Source organism: Rhincodon typus, unplaced genomic scaffold (genome assembly GCF_021869965.1).
Source record: "Rhincodon typus isolate 14 unplaced genomic scaffold, sRhiTyp1.1 hic_rhity00002721, whole genome shotgun sequence".
NCBI classification, from domain to species: Eukaryota; Metazoa; Chordata; class Chondrichthyes; order Orectolobiformes; family Rhincodontidae; genus Rhincodon; species Rhincodon typus.
The window spans coordinates 1-18,486 of record NW_025968359.1 but is presented as its reverse complement, the minus strand read 5'-3'; the positions used below and the strand labels follow the sequence as shown (position 1 = coordinate 18,486).

Sequence of the window (18,486 nt, the reverse complement as noted above, 5' to 3'; positions counted from 1 at the left end):
CTTGTTTGTCTGTGCTTGCACTTTCCAATTGGGTCTAATTAACTAAGTTGACTAAAGTATGGATTGCGAGTGAAAGTTATTTACCTGCATTACTTTCTTGCTCCTGGGGGTTGATAATACCGTTGGGTAGGTCTTGTTGAGCGCCTTGGCTGTCCATCACCACCTCGACAAAATTCTAACGTTCCCTCAAATGATTCTTCCTCCTCTTCCTGTTGCATATATTTAAAAACGCAATCAAACTTCAAAAGCATATAACAAAACAGACTTTTAAATCACAAGTATGGCACTGCTTATAGTTAAGGTCTTCATGAGACTTGGGTACAATTCCAAAAAACAGCATTTCTAAGCCTTCTCTTTCTTAAAAAAAATCAAAAGGGACCAAGTAAGTGGTCTCAATTTTCATGAATTAAAATAGGCACCTTATTTTAAGGAAAAGATCTGCAATCAGTTACACAAATAGAACTCAGCTTGTATTGGCCCTCAGATACATATACACTGTTAAATATAATTTGCAAATCAAACACAACATATATTCAAGAAAACATACACGATAAAGCACTGTATTACCTTTCCCCACCGAAACTTGAATAAGTTAACAGTTTCTGAACAACTCAAAAATTTAAATACTACTGTTGTGTATTCAGTTTTGAACAGGAGATATCTACTGAGCCTCTCAAGCCTGTCATGCTTTTTAGTTAGTTTGCTGCTGTCCTAAGAACAAAGAAAACTTACAGCACAGAAACAGGGCCTTCGGCCCTCCAAACCTGCACCAATCCAGATCCTCTATCTAAACCTGTTGCCTACTTTCCAAGGATCTATATCCCTCTGCTCCCTGCCCATTCATGCATCTGTCTAGATACATCTTAAATGACGCTATCGTGCCTGCCTCTACCATCTCCGCTGGCAATGCATTCCATACCCTCTGCGTAAAGAACTTTCCATGCATATCTCCCTTAAACTTTTCCTCTCTCACCTTGAAATCGTGACCCCTAGTAATTCAGTCCCCGACTCTGGGGAAAAAGCTTCTTGCTATCCACCCTGTCTATACCTCTCATGATTTTGTAGCCCTCAATCAGAACACCCTCAACCTCAGTCTTTCTAATGTAAATAATCCTAATCTACTCAACCTCTCTTCATAGCTAGCGCCCTCCCTACCAGGCAACATCCCGGTGAACCTCCTCTGCACCCTCTCCAAAGCATCCACATCCTTTTGGTAATGTGGCAACCAGAACTGTACGCAGTATTCCAAATGTGGTCGAACCAAAGTCCTACACAACTGTAACATGACCTGCCAACTCTTGTACTCAAAGATGTACAGCTGTCCTGTTCTTTAATTTCATCTATCTGCTTTGTATTGTAACTCTTGACAGGAATCTATCAATGTAATTTGTGAAACTTCCACTTGAATTGGCTTTCACAGTTTCAATCTGTCCAGACACTTTAGGAAATACATCAGAAGCAGGTTGGACTTGAACCTTGATTTCAAAGATAGGCATGCTACCAATGTGTCATAACAGGTCCCCTCCAATAATGAATTATAAAGTCAGAGTCATACAGCATGGATACAAATCCATGCCGACCAGGTTTGAACTAGTTCCATTTTCCTGTATTTGGCCCATATATCTCTAAACCTTTCCTATTCATGCTTCTGTCAAATGTCTTTTAAGTGTTATAATTATACCAGCCTCCACCACTTCCTCCGGCAGCGTGTTCCATATACCCACCACTTGGTGTGAAAAAGTTGCCACTCAAGTCCCTTTTAAACCTTTCCCCTCTAGCTTTGGACTCCCTTACCCTGAGGAAAAGACCTTAGCTGTTCACCTTATCTATGGCCCTCATGATTTTATAAAACTTTAGGTGGTCACACCTCAGCCTCCGATGCTGTGGGGAGAAGCCCCAGCCTCTCCTTATAACTCTAACTTTTCAGTCTCTGTAAAATATCTGAATGCGTGTCTTCAATGATTTGTATACATAAGCCCCTAAATTTCTCAGTTCCTCCACAACTCCTAGCCACTTGCCATTTCAAAAATATCAATTTATCTTTCTCACGAGCAAAGTAGATAACCTCACCCTTCCCGTAACTAATCTCCATTCGATCCAGTTTTGCCCACTCAGTTCAATGGCCCTTTCTACTCACAGCTGTGCTTCATAATTTGATTTGATTTATTGCAGTCACGTGTATCAGTGTAATGTGTTGTCTTATTTGCTTTACAGGTAGATTGTACTATAGAAGTGCATTAGGATAACAGAACAGAGTTCGGGATACAATGTTACAGCTGCTGAGAAGGTGCAGAGACAGATATGGCATATGACAGAGTCAGCAGCAAACTTAAAATATATAGCTCTCCTTAGCGTAGCTCCCACCAGCCACATTCCGGAATGGAGAAGACTTTCATCTCTATTTGGACAGTGATCAAACCTCAGGTGCAACCATTGTGATCATGCAACAGAAAAGGATAGTCAGCTCAGCAGGATTGATTCCTCATAAGATAACCCGTTCAACACAGGAAAGGTCATGCTTGTATCTATTTGCATTTCTCATTCTTCAAAATCTTTTTGAAATATCTAAGATCCTGAGTGGACTTGACAGGGTGGATGCTGAAAGGATATTTTCTCTGTGGAAGAGGGAAAAACTAGACTAATTACTTAAACATGAAGGGATCTTCCATTTAAGATAGGGGAGGATTTTGGTTTCTGTCAGAGGGTCATTGGTTTCTGGTCTTTGCTCCCAGAGCCCAATGCAGGCAGGGTCATTGAATATTTTTAGGGTTTAGCTAGATAGATTAATTGGCAAGGAAATCAAAAGGCAAAAGGGGATAAACAGGAAGTGGATTTGAGGGGACAATCAGATCAACTATGATCTTATCAAGTAGATAAGATGCCAACTTATCAGATGCCAAGTGGCCTTCTCCAAATCCTAATTTGCATGTTTATATGCTTCAGACTGCACATAAAGGGCACTATGCAGGAAGTACAAGAGAACTGATTGATTGAATGCCCCTTAAAGAACCTTATAATCTTGCCATTAAAATTGGAAGGTCAACAGAAAATATTGAATTCTGTAAGTGCTGAGATTCACTGGCCAGATCTCCCTTACTCTTCATTAGTTAAGCAAACCCAAAGGCAAAAACCTATTCCTATTCTTTATTCTACATTTAAATGGATGGTTTCATGATGGCACATTTTTGCACTATACAGAAAATAACTTTTAATATTGATAACCCATAAAAGTTTGCAGAATTGATATAGGAAGTTCTTTTGTTGCTACAACAGTCACATAATCCTCATGGTCACAATTTCAGCCAAGACACTGCAGCTGGTATTTAGAAAACTAAGCTACATGCTGGTAACAAAGGGTGCCAACAAGTACACAATATTCAACATGACAAGTGCAGCCAAATACCATTCTACAAATACAGATACAGATAAAGGACACTCAAAAATACACATGAATCTTATGGGCTGGTCAGCCCAGTTTTCCAAGTGGCCAGAGTGTGGTGCAAAACAATGCCAACATGAGTTCATTCCCTGCACAAGTGGCGGTAGTTCTTGAAGGCCTCTTTGCCATGCCCCACACCCAGTGTGCCCCTATATGGACTATGCCTAATTACCATTTCACTAAATGACATATAATACTTTCTTCAAAATCTGTTCAAACAGAATCTTGTGAATACAGTGGAGTGATATCTATGCAAACATGCATAAACATTATGTCTAAACGCAGCACAACAGTATATCAGGTTCTTTCCTTTGTAGGCTGGGACTCCATGTTTTTCTTTCCAGTGTTGAAGAACCCATTAAGCATTTTCAGGATCTTCAATTTTTATTCTAAAGTGCAAATGACTCATCACAGATGGTTTGTTTTTAAACTTTTTTGAAAGTAGTTCGTAATACAAAAAAAACTAAATCTTGACACATTTTCTGAGAAGTGCCAAATGTAGAAAAGATAAAAGAGTGATTGAAAAATGTGGGTATTTGTAAGTGCTTGTAATGTATTAACAGACAAAAAGACAAGCAACATCTAGAAACATTTGTAATTTAAAATTGACACATCTTACAGATCTGGATGGTATCAATATGAAAGGACATGAACCTCTTTTGACTTAGTAGTCTCAAAAAGAAGCATAATAAGAAAATTCTCTCTTGAGATGGCACAATTGTACTCATGAACAGCACAACAACTTGGTCTATTTTCACATCAGTAGGGTCTGGTCAGAAGTGAGAAGAAAACTATCTTCAGTATTGAGGAAAACTACGACCAAGTTAAAATTTGACAACCACTTATCTTGTTTCTTCCTTCAGTTCTGAAGTCTAAGTTCTTAATACATACTCAGTATTTACAGCATCTTGGGAGTTCAAAGACAGGATCAAAAAAGTCGAGATTAGTGGAAGTGATGAATGCATGACAGAAATGTTTGACAACTCAGATTCTAGCTTTACTAAAAAGTGATAGCCTTCTCCAGTAGTGCTGGATTCTGCAGAATGCTGGCACTGCATACATTGCCTCATTGTTGTGGGATATCACTCTGACTGTCAATGTAAAGGCTGTTCAAACACAATTCAATATTGGACCAGTGTGAAAAGCAGACTCAATGACAGCACTCAGCACTGGTCTGCATTTGCATTATTGATAACTGCTTCCAGACAGCAGGTTAATCTTTCAACAAATTCCGAAGAATTTTTAAAAAAATCCGTAATTAAAGATTAACCAAGAAACCAACCCAAAATTTACCACTTAAAATGCAAAAGTGAACTGTTGCATGCATTCCAATTAACAATGGATTGGTGAACTACCTGTAAAAAGGTGATAGCGAGTTCAAGCCACCACATTTTGTTTTGCATCATGTGACATTCTGGAGAATCCAGTATGATTGGAGAAAACTGGAGATTTAGTGAAACTGAAACTGCAGTTGCCAGTTTCCTTTTCTGTTATTTGTGTGTTCACTGTGTGCCTGAAAATGAGAAATCAAACTGAAGTGCCAAGTTCCATAACAATAGATCCAAAGTTTGACAAAAATGGATCAATGATTATATTATTAATCTCTATAATATTTAATCACTAAGGACAGCAGAAAAGAGGAAGATAAGTGCTTCCAGTTTTGAAAACTTGCGAAAGCATGAGTTAAGTGAGAGATTTTATAATCTTAAATGCCAGAAGTTAGAGAATGACAAAGTTGTAGAACTGCTTAGTTTTAATGGACGCAGAACAGAGATACAAAAATACAGAGAACAGTCTTATTGATGAAAGGCAGATAAACTGTTTCTTAAATATTTCATTATAAAACTGACAGCTAACGATTAATCACAATATCTACAAAAAAAAAATGCCATGAAAATCTCTCTCAGAAATGAAGTTAAAGCTCAAATAGAGTTTAGCACAAACAAAAATAGCAATTGCTAGGAAATCTCAGTATGTCTGAAGTTCTGAAGAAGGGTCACTTTACCCAAAACGTTGACTCTGCTTTCTCTCCATGATGTTGCCAGATCTGCTGAGATTTTTCAGCAATTTCTGTTTTTGTTTCTGATTTCCAGCATCCACAGTTCTTTTGGTTTTTTTACATAGTTTAACACAAGTTGAATTCAACATCTTTATAGTTATACTGCAATCAGACTGCAGACATTATAAATAAATGTTAATAAACATAAGATAAAGTTTTATTTAAATGGAGAGAGATTATCTGTCTTGCAAAATTGCTCAAGAGTCTGATCTTTCCCAAGTGGGGTTTTGTGCCCAACTCAGCAGAAACGTAACAGTTGTTAGACAATCAGAACTTGATTATTGCTGAAAAAGGACACTTTCTTGAAACTTTTCATCTGCCATCAGAACAATTCAAAAGAATACCAACGTAAGGAAAAACAAAATTTATACTGTAGAACAGGAGAACTGGTTGATAAGTGAACTTTAATTGGTAGAGATGTTGCCATAGGGAATGTGCTTTTCAATGACAATTGACAGATATCAGCAAAGCTTTTAAAGATATTATACCAGTAAAATCAATTGATAGGGCAATGCCTTGACCAAAGGATTAAACCAGCAAAGCCCAGTATAAAAGTAGTTATGCAGCCCTTCATATCCTTTAGGCTGGCAGATCATGTCAAACACAATATCCTTTGCCTGTTCTGAGGCAGGGTCACTGGACCTGAAACGTTAACTCTGTTTTATCCTTCACAGATGCTGCCAGACCTGCTGAGCTTTTCCAGCAACTTTGTTTTTATATCCTTTGCCAGCTCTCACAAGCAAGGTACGAACAATTCCCAACCAACTGTGCTTGCATAACTCAGTGTCCCATATCAGATTTGATTCTGTGATTGAACAATGTTTGCCATATAACCCCGAGTGCGCAAACCATCATGCTGAGAAGTAGTTTAGGCATGTCAAACCAACGGTGTGACACACCGGTGTTTTCTGGAAGCTAAATATAATATGCAGTGCCCTGTTCTTTGCAAACTGTAGAAAGAACATGAAAATGCACTGTGCCATTTCAACTCAGCAAAATGAACAACAGCCACTCACTGGCACAATTCTCAGGGCAACACCCTGGCCAGTCAGGCGCAAACTGGTTTAAAATTTAAATATACTTGGTAGTTAAATGTCATTTATCATTAACTGGTGCATTCTCTATGGGAATGCCTTTATGAATTAGCGTCCATTGGTTAATCAATCAGCACTCTCCTCTCAGTATATAAATAAGGGTTTCCCTTTTGGCTGGTGTTCTTGTGAATTGTCCAGGTGAGGACAAGACAAAAATCTTCAAACAAGTTTTTTTTTCCAGCAATGCAGAGTTGTAGAGTTATTTAGCAAATCACTGAACTGGAACCAAATGCAACAAAAATGAATGAATATTCATCTGAACATTCTAATTTTGCTTCGGAGAACACTTTGGATTTGTCTTAATCATTTCTAATGGCCAACTAAAGGAGTAAATGCAATTAATTCCAATTTAAATGCCAGCTCTTACAATCCCATATATGAATAATTTTATCTCAAATTAAAAATCTAGATATTCACTTTAACTTTACCACTGTGCATTGCAAACACATTTATTCAGTGTCTGGTGCAACTGTTAATGTTGTAGTCAAGTTGAAAACTTCTGAACCTTCATGAATTGCAACCAATTATATTCCTTCTGCAATGCGTACAATTTAAAATTTAGAAACAGTTATTGGGAAGAAAGGATTTAATCTTTAATTAGATATACCACACTTATTTTAAGTATAAGCTTGCATTAATTTTACTCAAAACTCCGAAGTTTCTATTTCAGTCAGACCAACTTTAAAGCATTATTTACTCCCTACTTTGTGTTGCTATCAGAGGCAATAGCTCTGTAATGGCTTTTGCAGAGTTATCTTAAATGAATGGCTACTCTGCTAATAGCAGAAAGAACGTGTCATAAAAATAGAGTTTCATTGAGCTTGACTATCAGGAAGCCTGCAGTTTACCCTGGTTTATGTTCCAGGGTATAGTTTGGGAGCTGTGATTCAGTTCATTAATTGGAGCAAGGCTAGTTGGAAAATTACAAAATACAACTGTAGGCGTATAATGGTTATGCCACCTACAAGTAGTCCTTGCTTTAAACAATTTTCATGGACATGTTTTACCAAACCAAATTGAATTGTACCAAATTATTCACAAAGCAGCTCGTTAAGAAAAACACTTCAAGAAATGAATTCTGATTCACAATCTGTAATCTAAAATAAAACAAGTCCTAAATTCCACTATGCTTTCCCAATCAAAGGTTGTGAAGCTCTCCCATGAATGGCTCATCTGATTTGAAAAACATTCATTATAAAAAAAGTCCGATAGACAAGGAAGTTCTTGTTGTGAATTCCAAATTGCACTGACCAAATCGATTTTCCAATGTGTCAGATAAAATATTTAAAAAAACCTAAAGTATTCAAAGTTTTTGAGAAGATTTGTAGCTCGAGTTGTGGATGAGGGTGTAGACTTGCTCACCGAGCCAGTGTGTTTGATTGTAGACGTTTCGTCACCCTGCTAGGTAACACCATCAGTGTGCCTCTGGTGAAGCACTGGTGTTCTGTCCTGCTTGTTATTTATATGCCTTGGTTTGCTGGGGTGGTTGGCATCACTTCTGGTTCTGTTTTTCAGTGATTTGTATATCGGGTCCAGTACAATGTGTTTGTTGATGGAGTTCCGGTTGGAATGCCAGGCCTCCAGGAATTTCCTGGCATGTCTGTTTAGTTCGTGTTATTATGGATGCATTGTCTCAGTCAAATTTGTGTCCTTCTTTGTCTGTGTGTATTGAGACCAGTGAGAACTGGTCATGTTTCTTGGTGGCGTTCATGTATGCTTCTTGTCAGCTTTCTTCCAGTTTGGCCTATGTAAGGTTTCTCACAGTTCTTGCATGGTATATTGTATATTACGCTGGTTTTGTTGGTTGTGGATATGGGATCCTTTACATTCATCAGTAGCTGTTGCATCGTGGTTGTTGGTTTGTGGGTTACCCTGATACCTAGGGTAGATACCTATTCTGAGTAGTCTTGTGGTCATCTCTGATGTGTCTCTGTTTACGGTAGGGTGACGAGTGTGTTTGGATGTGTTGTGTCTTCTTGTTGTGGTCTATTGCGGAGGTAACAGTGGATTGTGTTTTTTTTCCGGTATCCATTCCTTTTAAAAGGCACACTAGTCACCCTACCATACATCAGAGAAATATCAGAGATGGCCACGAGACTACTCAGACCCCTAGGTATTAGGGTAGCCCACAAACCAACAACCACCCTGCGACAGCTACTTACAAACGTGAAGGATCTTATATCCACAACCAATAAAACTAATGTAAATATACAAAATACCATGCAAGGACTGTGAGAAACATTACAGCACAAGCCTAACAGAGACATGCCAGGAAATTCCAGGAGGCCTGGCATCCCAACCAGGACTCCATCGCCAAACACTGAACTGGATCTGATAACAAACCACTGAAAAACAGAACCAGAAGTGTTGCCAACTATCCCAGCAAACCGAGGCATACAAATAACAAACGGGACAGAACACCAACGCTTCACCGTAGACACTGACGATGTTACCTAGGAGGGTGACGAAATGTCTGCAATCAAACACACCGGCTCAGCGAGCAAGTCTACAACCTCAACCTAAAAAGTTTTGTAAAGTTGGACATATAGGTGGCAGCTGAAAATGGAACCATCCTAGCTGATAACTTCCTAAACAAATTAGCTAGACAACTCACAATAAAGACCTCTAAATTTTCTTCCTTCTCTGAAAAATCAACTGAGAGGGGATGAGCAGGTGAGGCTTGGAAGGGGAGAGAGACAGACAGAGAGACACATACAGAAGAGTGGGAAAGATAGAGGGGTAGAAGGAAAGTGAGGCAGAGAGGGGTTAGGGAGTTAATGGGTGAATGTTCAACATATTCAGGAGAATTGCAAAGCTAGACTGATGAAAACCATTTCTGCAGGTAGCAATCTAAAAACTGTAGTCAGCTCTGCCACAAGTGCCATTAAGGATCATTTCTGCATTGAGTGGTAGGCATTTGAGATATTCTGCTGCAAAAACTGATGCTCAACTAAATGTAAATTTTAAAACAAAGACTGATACATTTTGAGTAAAGAATACAGAACAAACATCTATTTGATGAACAGTGAAGTTAAATTCCAGACCAGTCATAATCCAAATGAATAACAAAACATGCTCAAATGACTAAATTATCTCCTTCTATGTTTCCAAAATGATTAGAGGGAAGGCACGGAAGAGAGAGAGGAAGTGCGAGTGAGCCAAAGTATGGGATGGAGAGGGAAGAGGAGGGAGGGCAGACTTTATATTTAAAATGCCATGCAACTCACATCAAAATATCAATCCACTGAACAGCTTGATGAAGTGATGAAACAACTGTGAATTTTAGACTTCATGTTACTAAATTGTATCAAGTCATACAAAAGAGCCACATTTTCCAGAGTAAATACTCTTCAACTGTCTTGGTGAAGTGTACAATTGTATGTTACAAGACACAACAAAAGATAAATTGCAGGAGAACTGAAAAGGTTGTGACAAAATGTATAAAACTTTTATTGCAGATAATACATTTTAATACATTTTTCACTTATGATTCAAGCTTTTTTTTAAAAAAAGAGCAATCATGCTGTGATGCGAGACTGGGTCATCTCTTAAAGGCTGCAATCGTCAGGTCACACTCCGATATGGTCGAACAATAGGGGGTCCTTCACTCCATTAGGACATTCTATAATATGGTGAATAAAATAAAATGTTACCCGTTGTAGCTAGTTCTGTGCAACTAGCTTACTGACTGAAACCAAACTGAAATAAATGTAATTCTATACTCATTGTAACTTAGACTAATTTTAAGCTCAAGCAGCGAGCAACTGATTGATTTCAGCAAATTAGTTCCACATGTTAAAGGATGAAAAGTGTTAGTTGACAAAACGTCACTATCCTATACTGCAAAGCCTTGGTGCCAGCAAAATGAATACTATGCATAACTTTGAATGAACTAATCACAATCAACATGCAAGATATTTAAACTCTGTGCCTTACGAGCATGACCAGAAATGAGATACTTTGATATGAAGTTCACCCCAAGGTTACAGCCAACTCATAGCAAATTGGAAAACAAAATGACATCATAACTGAACAATATATTTTACATTTAATTCAGGTGTTGCAGCATTACAATAAGAACCAGTGATGTGTGACACTGAACATCAGAATCCATATCTTCCACTTTTCAGCAATGGTTACATAATCAGCAATTACCTCTCGTTGTTTTTATAAGAATTATATCCCAAAATGTCATTATCTTCAGTCAGTCATGTGTTGCTTTTCTTAATAGTTATTAGTGTGTAACAAAGGTTAAAAATATTTCCATATTCACACCACTATGTAATAAAGTGAAATGCACATAAGATTCAAAGCACTTTAAGCACAAGCTTAAAAAAACATGAGTCAATTATAAGCCAAGGGCAAAGCTTCACTTGCAGCGAGCACAAGTAAGGAAATGGTGAGCTCATTCGGAAACAACCAGTGCTGTTTGCCACTCGACATCCCTGACAAGGAAGTCAGGCCCTAGAACATTTCATACAAGCACGTAAAATATAAACTGTTGATTAGAAATTTCAAAGTGCAAACAATAAATTAGCCGGGTATTGGCATATATAAAAAAAATTGACAGATGTTGTGAATTTCTTGTATTTGTGCGAAGTAGGGAATGAGTTGTTCCAACATAATTTCAGAGAAACAAAACAAATTAAAAATATTAAGAGCAATTTAAATAAACTAGAATCCACACTCAACTGCTAATCAGTGCCTTGTGGTGCAGAGTTTGTGGACATTGACATCTGGTGAAGAAAGTATCATGCTCAGCTGTAATGGCCTTAATCAACAAACTTGGTAGCATCAAAAACAAACTGCTGCTAAAACTCTGCAGGTCTGGCAGTATCTGTGGAGAGAAATCAGAAGGAGGGTCACCAGACCGAAAATGTTAACTCTGATTCTTCTCTCTAGGTGCTGTCAGATTTGCTGAGTTTTCCAGGAATTGTGTGTTTTGGTTTGTGATTTCCAGCATCCGCAGTTCTTTGTTTTTAGCTTGGCTGTATATCGCATCTAAGCCAATGTGAAGCGCTGCAAACTAATAACAGTAATCAATGTTGAAGGAGAAACAGAAAATATTTTAAATGAACCTATTGTTGCAGAAGAATGTCTTTTTTTTTGAAACTTCAACAGCCACAATGCACAATAGTGCATTCAAATATCAATAAATATGATTGGCAAGCCATACAGATCTCAACATAAAGTGAGTGAAATGTTTCTCCGGCATGTTCAACAATTTATTCTTTGAACCTAGACATTTCATAAGAGATGCACTATTTTAGGGAATTGGGTCCTAGAAATTCATCAGCATTTTGTTTCAAGCTTCTCTGAAAGTAATTAATAGAAGAAAAAATCTGAATTCCTCATTCCTTACTCGACCCTTGATTGGATTCAAATTCTGGTATGTCACAAATTATTTTCCCTTCCTTCGTTCCTCATGATAATTTCGTGTGTTTCTGGCTTGAGGGGCCAAAGTATTTACTTCAGCCACTCTCTCCCTTCTATATTTGTAAAAGCTTTAGAATTGGTTTTGCTATATCTGCCTCATTTACACTGATTCTATTTTTTCAATCTTTAACAACTTGTTGGTCACCATTTGCTCATTTCTAAAACATGCCAAGTCCTCAGAATCACTTCTGTGCTTTGCAACAGTTCCTCAAAATCTCTTCCTTCAACATCACTCTGAGCCACTTGTGTCATATCTGCTCTATCATATACTCAATGAAGGAAGGTTTCATCAGAGGTAGTCAGCATGCCTTGACAGAGGGAGGTCATTATGAACAAATCTAGCTGAATTTTGAGAAGGTGACCAAATATGTTGATGAGGGCTGTGCAGCTAATGTAGTTTATGAATTTTTGCAAAGCCTTTGACAAGGTCCCAAATGGAAGAATGATAATGGTGGTAAAAGAACGCAGGATCCAGGGTAACTTTGCAAATTGGATCCAAATTTAGCTTAGGGGCAGGAGAGAGAGAGTGGTGATAGAGGGTTTTTGTGCGACTGAAAGCTCATGCCCAGTGGCATACCACAGGTATCAGAGGCAAGTCCCTTATTGTTGTGACATAAGTAAACAACCTCATTGAAAATGCTGGGGATTGGGGAGTGGGGCAGCGGAAGATATGTAAGTTTGGAGATGACACGAAGATTGGCCAGGTGGTTGACAGCAAGGAAGCTGATCTTATGTTACAGAAAAGATATACACAGATTGGTCCAATGAGCAAATCAGTGGCAGATGAAATTTAACCCTTACGTAAGTGTGAGGTGATGCACTTTGGAAGAAGTAAAAAGATAAGGAAGTACTCAAAGGCTGAATACGAAGAAGCTCAGAGGGACCTTGCTGTGTTTGTCCACAGATCCCTGAATGCAACAGGGCAGGTGAAAAGGGTACTCAAGGCAACATTTGTGTTTCTCAGTTGAGGTACAGATTATAAGAGCAGGATGGTATGTTGGAGCTGTGCAAGTCTTTTTGATTAAGCCACAAGTGAAGTATTGTACGCAGATCTGGTCACTACACTATAGGAAGGATGAGTGGGCACAGGAGGCGATGCAGAGAAAATTCAGAAGGATGTTGCCCGGTTTGCAGCATTTTAGCTATGAAGAAAGGCCAGATAAGCTCAAATTGCTTTCCTCGGAGCAGAGTGGATTGAGAGAGGGTCTGATTGAGGTGCACAAGATTATGAGGGGCACGAACTGGTGGATAGAGAACAGCTGTCCCTCTTAGTTGAAGGGTCAATGACAAGAGGGCACACTTTAATAGGCAGGAGGTTTAAGAGAGGATTTGAAGAAATATGAGTTCACCCAAAGGCAGGTAGAGGATCTGGAATGTACTTGGATGAGCATCTGAAGTGTCATAACATTGACAGCTATCGGCCTGGAGTTGGAAAGTGGGATTAGTGCAGATTTAGTATCGTTTTGGTGGTAGACTTGATGGACTGAAAGGCCTCTTCTGTACCATAATGATTCTCATGTGTGGCAAAGCTAAGAATCCAGAGATTATATCCTTTGAGGTTCTGACTTTTCATTTGGAAACAGACTCTTCAAACTTTTACACTCCTCTATGTAAATCACTTTCCATATCACAATGGCATTGTCAGTTTGCTCAACTACCTCGCAGTACTCAGCCTCAGCCAAAGGTTGAAAATATCTTCCACCTATTGATGAAGTCATAGCAATGAAACCTCCAACACTGCATCCTGATACCCATTAATTCCTGCCTCTCAAACATACCCACTTTACTGAAAAGGCCTAAAAGAGTAGACTATAAAACATTAGCTATATTGCAGATAGAGTCCTGCATACACTTCTGTCAGCACATTACAAGAAGAACGTGACCACACTGGAAAGATTACCCAAAAAAGCAGCTTACAAGCATATGGCTAGGAATGAATAATTTTAGCTGTGAGGAAAGATTGAATTGGTTAGGTTTGTTTTCTTCAGAATAGATGCAACTCTGGGGTGATAATTTTATTATATTTTTAGATACAGAGCGTACAGGAAGGGTCGACGTACCTGAGCAAAGATTCTAAGCAACTACAGTACACTAATAGTAGGTACCGCCACAACACTGCTGTCAAAACTGCTCCAGGATTTTGACTGAATGACACTGAAGGAATGGTACTTCGATGTTAATAATTAGGAGAAGGAGGGCTGTTGAGAAAAATTTCTTTCATCCAGATGGAACTCACTGCTGAAATGGACAGCAGCAAAAGAAAACCACATTACCTTAAACAAAACTACTGGGGTACACACAAAACCTATTGTTTATATTTCAAACTGTTTAAACTGAAATAAATACTACAAAGGGAAAACATTTATACTGCACGTTTCAGCCCCAATCAAAATAAAAATAATACCCAATAACATTTTTTAAAAACCTGCATACTCAAAACGTGACACAAACAATATAATGGAAACACAAATCTAATCAGTCTAAACATGAAAGGAAAAAGAAAGTTCAGTATTTATTTCAGATATTGGTTGATTTCCATTGCACCTGTCAACATTTAATATTAACACCAAACAAATACCAGGTAATGACCATCTCCAACAAGAGACAATCCTACCATCTCTGCTTGACATTCATTTCGTTACCACAGGAACCATTCCACCAATATCACAGAGTTATGACAGACAAGAAACTGATCCAGACTAACCATGTAAAAAGTGTGGCTGCATGTGGTATGCCTATCTTGGAAGACACCAAACACACTGCAAGACCTCACTGGGAATGTACAGGGATGCAGATGGGGTTTCAGAGTGAGTATGCAAAATTCCAAACAACCATTTACCTAACCCTTTAAACACTACCTGCCTGCACACGGCAGAGTCTGTAGATCTCTCACTGTTTCTATCACCCACATCCAAACACCTGGAACTGGAGTGGAAGCAAGTTATCCACTATTCCAAGAGACTGGCTAAGAAGTTGGTAATGAGGGGTTGGGAATTCTGCAACAAATAACTCACCTACCTCCCCAAATTCTGTCCACCATCCACAAGGCACAAGTCAAGAGCATGTTGAATCAAAAAGATAATTTGCATCTGCCTTCACTAAAGTAGATACAAATAACATCCCAGACTAAGTTGTAATTGAAGAAATGGGACAGAGGAAGAAAACCAAGAAAATTACAATCACCAGAAAAGTGGTACTGAACAAATTATTGGGGTTGTGGGTCTTGATGGACTTCAACCTAGGGTTTAAAAATGAAGTGGCTAGTGAGAAAGTTGAAATATTGGTTTTAATTGTTCAAAATTGCCAAAATTCAATGAAGGACTATTTCTATTAGACTAGAAAATAGCAAGTCTCTTATTTCAAAACAGATGGAAATAAGCAGGAAACTACTGGGCAGTTAGCTTAATATCTATCATATGGAAAAAGATCAAAGCTTTTAAAGTTGCCAGTGCAGGGCATTTAGGCAAGTTCAAGGCAATCAGGCAGATTCAAATAGTTTTGTAAAAGAGGAATCATGTTTAGCCAACCTATTAGGATTGCTTGAATAGTTTGTTGCGAATGAAGGGATACAAGTGAATGTGCTGTACTAGGATTTCTAGAACGCACTTAATAAAGTTCTACAAAAAGGTTATTGCAGAAAATAAAAACTCATGGTGCAGGAGGTAACATATTGGCACAAAGAGGATTAGTTCACTGACAGGAACTACAGAGTAGACATAAATGGGTCATTTTCTGGCTGGTATGATATAACAGGTGGTGATATAACATATCACAGGGATCAGTGCTAAGACCTCAAATGTTCACAATTTACATAACTGCGGAGGAAGGGACCAATGGTATGATCTGCAAATTTGATGAAATTTAGATAGGACCATAAGTTTTAAAGAAGATATAAGGAGGCTCCAACGGTATAAATATAAAAAGTGAGTAAAAATAAAGACTTAGCAGAAGGAGTCTAGTATGGGAAAAGTGTAAAATGTATGTATTTTGACAAGAAATCTAAAAAAGCAGAATATTTAAAATGCTGAGATGCAAAATGTTCTGAGTCTTCAACTACATGATTTGTAATTGTTAGTAAGCAGGTACAGCTAGTTAGGAAAGCTAATGGAATGTTTTGTACATTGCAAAGGCAATTGAACAGAAACGTCTCCCTGCTCGAGGAAAGATGTAAACACATTGGAAGCTGTTTAGAGAAGGTTTGCTAGACTAATATCTTAAATAGGTGCATTGTCTTCAAAGGAAAGTTTTGACAATCTAAGCTTGTAGCCTCTGGAGTTTAGAAAAGGAAGAGGCAACTTCTTTGACATATACAAGACCTGAGGGGTCTTGACAGAGTGAATATGGAAAGGAGGTTTATTGTTGAGGGAGAATCTAGAACTAGGGATTATTGTTTCAAAATAAGGGGTTGCCCAGTTAACACAGATTAGCAGATTTTTTTTTTCAGAAGTGCCTGGGTTTTTGGAACACTCGTCCTAAGAACGGGGGTGGAAGAAAAGTCTTTGAATATTTTTAAGTCAGAGGTGGCTCTACTCTTGATGAACAAGGTGTGAAATGTTATCAGGTAGGTGAGAATGTGGAGTTGAGGGCATAATCAGAACAGCCATGATCTTACTAAATGGCGGAGCAGGCTCGAGGGCTAAACAGCCTTCTCCTCCTCATAAGTGGTACAATCATGTTTCCATTTGCCTTGATAAGTGTGGTTCCTACAACACCAGGAAGCCTGACATCATCCAAGACAGAGTAGGCTTGATCGGCATCCCATCCAGTGACTTAAACATTCATACTTTCCATCACCAATGCAGTGGCAACAGTGCACATCACATACCCCACGCAGTGCACTAATTCACTTAAAAGTTTCTTCGATCAGCACTTTCAACCATGCAACCTCTACACAGCAATAAGGGTAGCAGATGCATTAGAACATCAACAACTGGCAAGTTCTCCTTCAAATACATAATCCTGAAAACTCACTTCTTTTCACTGCAATCTTCAAACACTGTTCCAAACAGTAACATAGCTGCATCTGTAGTTCAAGAAAGCAGCTCAACAATACATTTGAGAGATGCCAGCCTTGGCAGGGATGTTCACTTCTCAATCAAAACAATTTTAAAATGTATTTAAATCTGGTCAGTTATAGTCCAGAGCCAACAATATATATTCAGCATACAACTGACAATCCCCATTTTGTTTTTCCTTCACATCATTCAGACAATAAGTTTTACTGAAGGATATTCAAAACAGACTACTGAGAACTTACAGGGCACAGTGAAATTAAGAGGAGTTCACCAAGTCCCCACTTTGATTATGAATTTTATTAGCTATCATTATTGTTTAGCATTGGCTACTTTGTTTTAATATTGCTTTGCTCTTTGCATAACTTGTTTTGTGTTACTTGCCTCCTCCAGCTTCCTGACCCTCCCAGTCACTGTCAAGCTTCTGTCTTGCTGAACCTTGCAATTATGACTGACGTCCTCTTTCAATGACACTCCCTTCAGTGGGTGACCTTACCTCTGCAACCCTGAAAGTCAAAGCTGCTCATCTCATCACAGTCACTGTCATTTATCTAGCAAAACCTTTCAGAGTGTTTTCAGGATAGGGAAGTAGTGAGTAGAAAGACAGCAAGAGTGAAGTTTGGTATGAACATTTGGTGGCAATATAAAGTTTTTAAAAACCATGCATTTGGTTTTGCCAAAAATTGTTTTGACTGCATTGCACAAGATGAAATACACATCATTGGAACCAAAACTAGAATTCAAACTTCCAAAAGTCTTCACACTTGGCAGTTTAATAAGCAAGGAACAATCTGGCATTTACATAACACCATTCACAATGGACAGTGCATCCCAGCAAATAAAGTACTTGCATTTTAAAGCTTCCTGCAAAAAACACTAACATATCTGACAGTACAACAAAATCAACATGCAGATGCTGGTAATCTGAAATGTGAAAAGAAACCGTTGGGGAAATACAGCAGGTCTAGCACTAGCTGTGAAGAGCAAAACACTTAACATTTTGAGTCCAATATGATTTTTTTCATATCTGAAGAGCCATATTGGATTTTAAATGTTAACTGTTTTATTTTTCCTCCAAAGTTGTTGTTGGGATCTGGAGTTTCTCCAGCACTTTGGTTTTAGCTTATAAGTTACACAATATGAAATATCTGGCAGTGCCTTGCCTCCTCAGGACTGCCCTGGAGGTGTGTGGTTGGAACCCACAATGCTCTGATTCATAGGCAAGAATACAACCAGAGACAGAACAGTCACTGAAATTGAAATTAACATTGCATTTTCAGAGCAAAAACCTGTCCTTTTAAATAGAAGGAAAAAGTCTGAATTATCAAATCGCAGGTGTGGAGAAATTAGGCTTGTCTAAGTTTTGGCCTGCAAGCTGTTTTCTACTTATTACTGAAGCAGACATAACAAAAATGCTATTTAATGTTAACATGGTAAATCAGGAAA

The 18,486-nt window shown here is 38.3% G+C and overlaps 1 long non-coding RNA gene across 1 annotated transcript; it reads right to left on the bottom strand.

The window, feature by feature from the left end:
• Positions 1 to 10,016: 10,016 nt before the first annotated feature.
• LOC109913034 lies at positions 10,017 to 11,483 on the bottom strand. Its single transcript, XR_002258253.2, has 2 exons — positions 11,285 to 11,483; positions 10,017 to 10,214 (listed from the first exon to the last, which is right to left on the bottom strand). It is a non-coding gene; the product is annotated as an uncharacterized LOC109913034 (long non-coding RNA).
• Between the last annotated feature and the right edge of the window lie 7,003 nt (positions 11,484 to 18,486).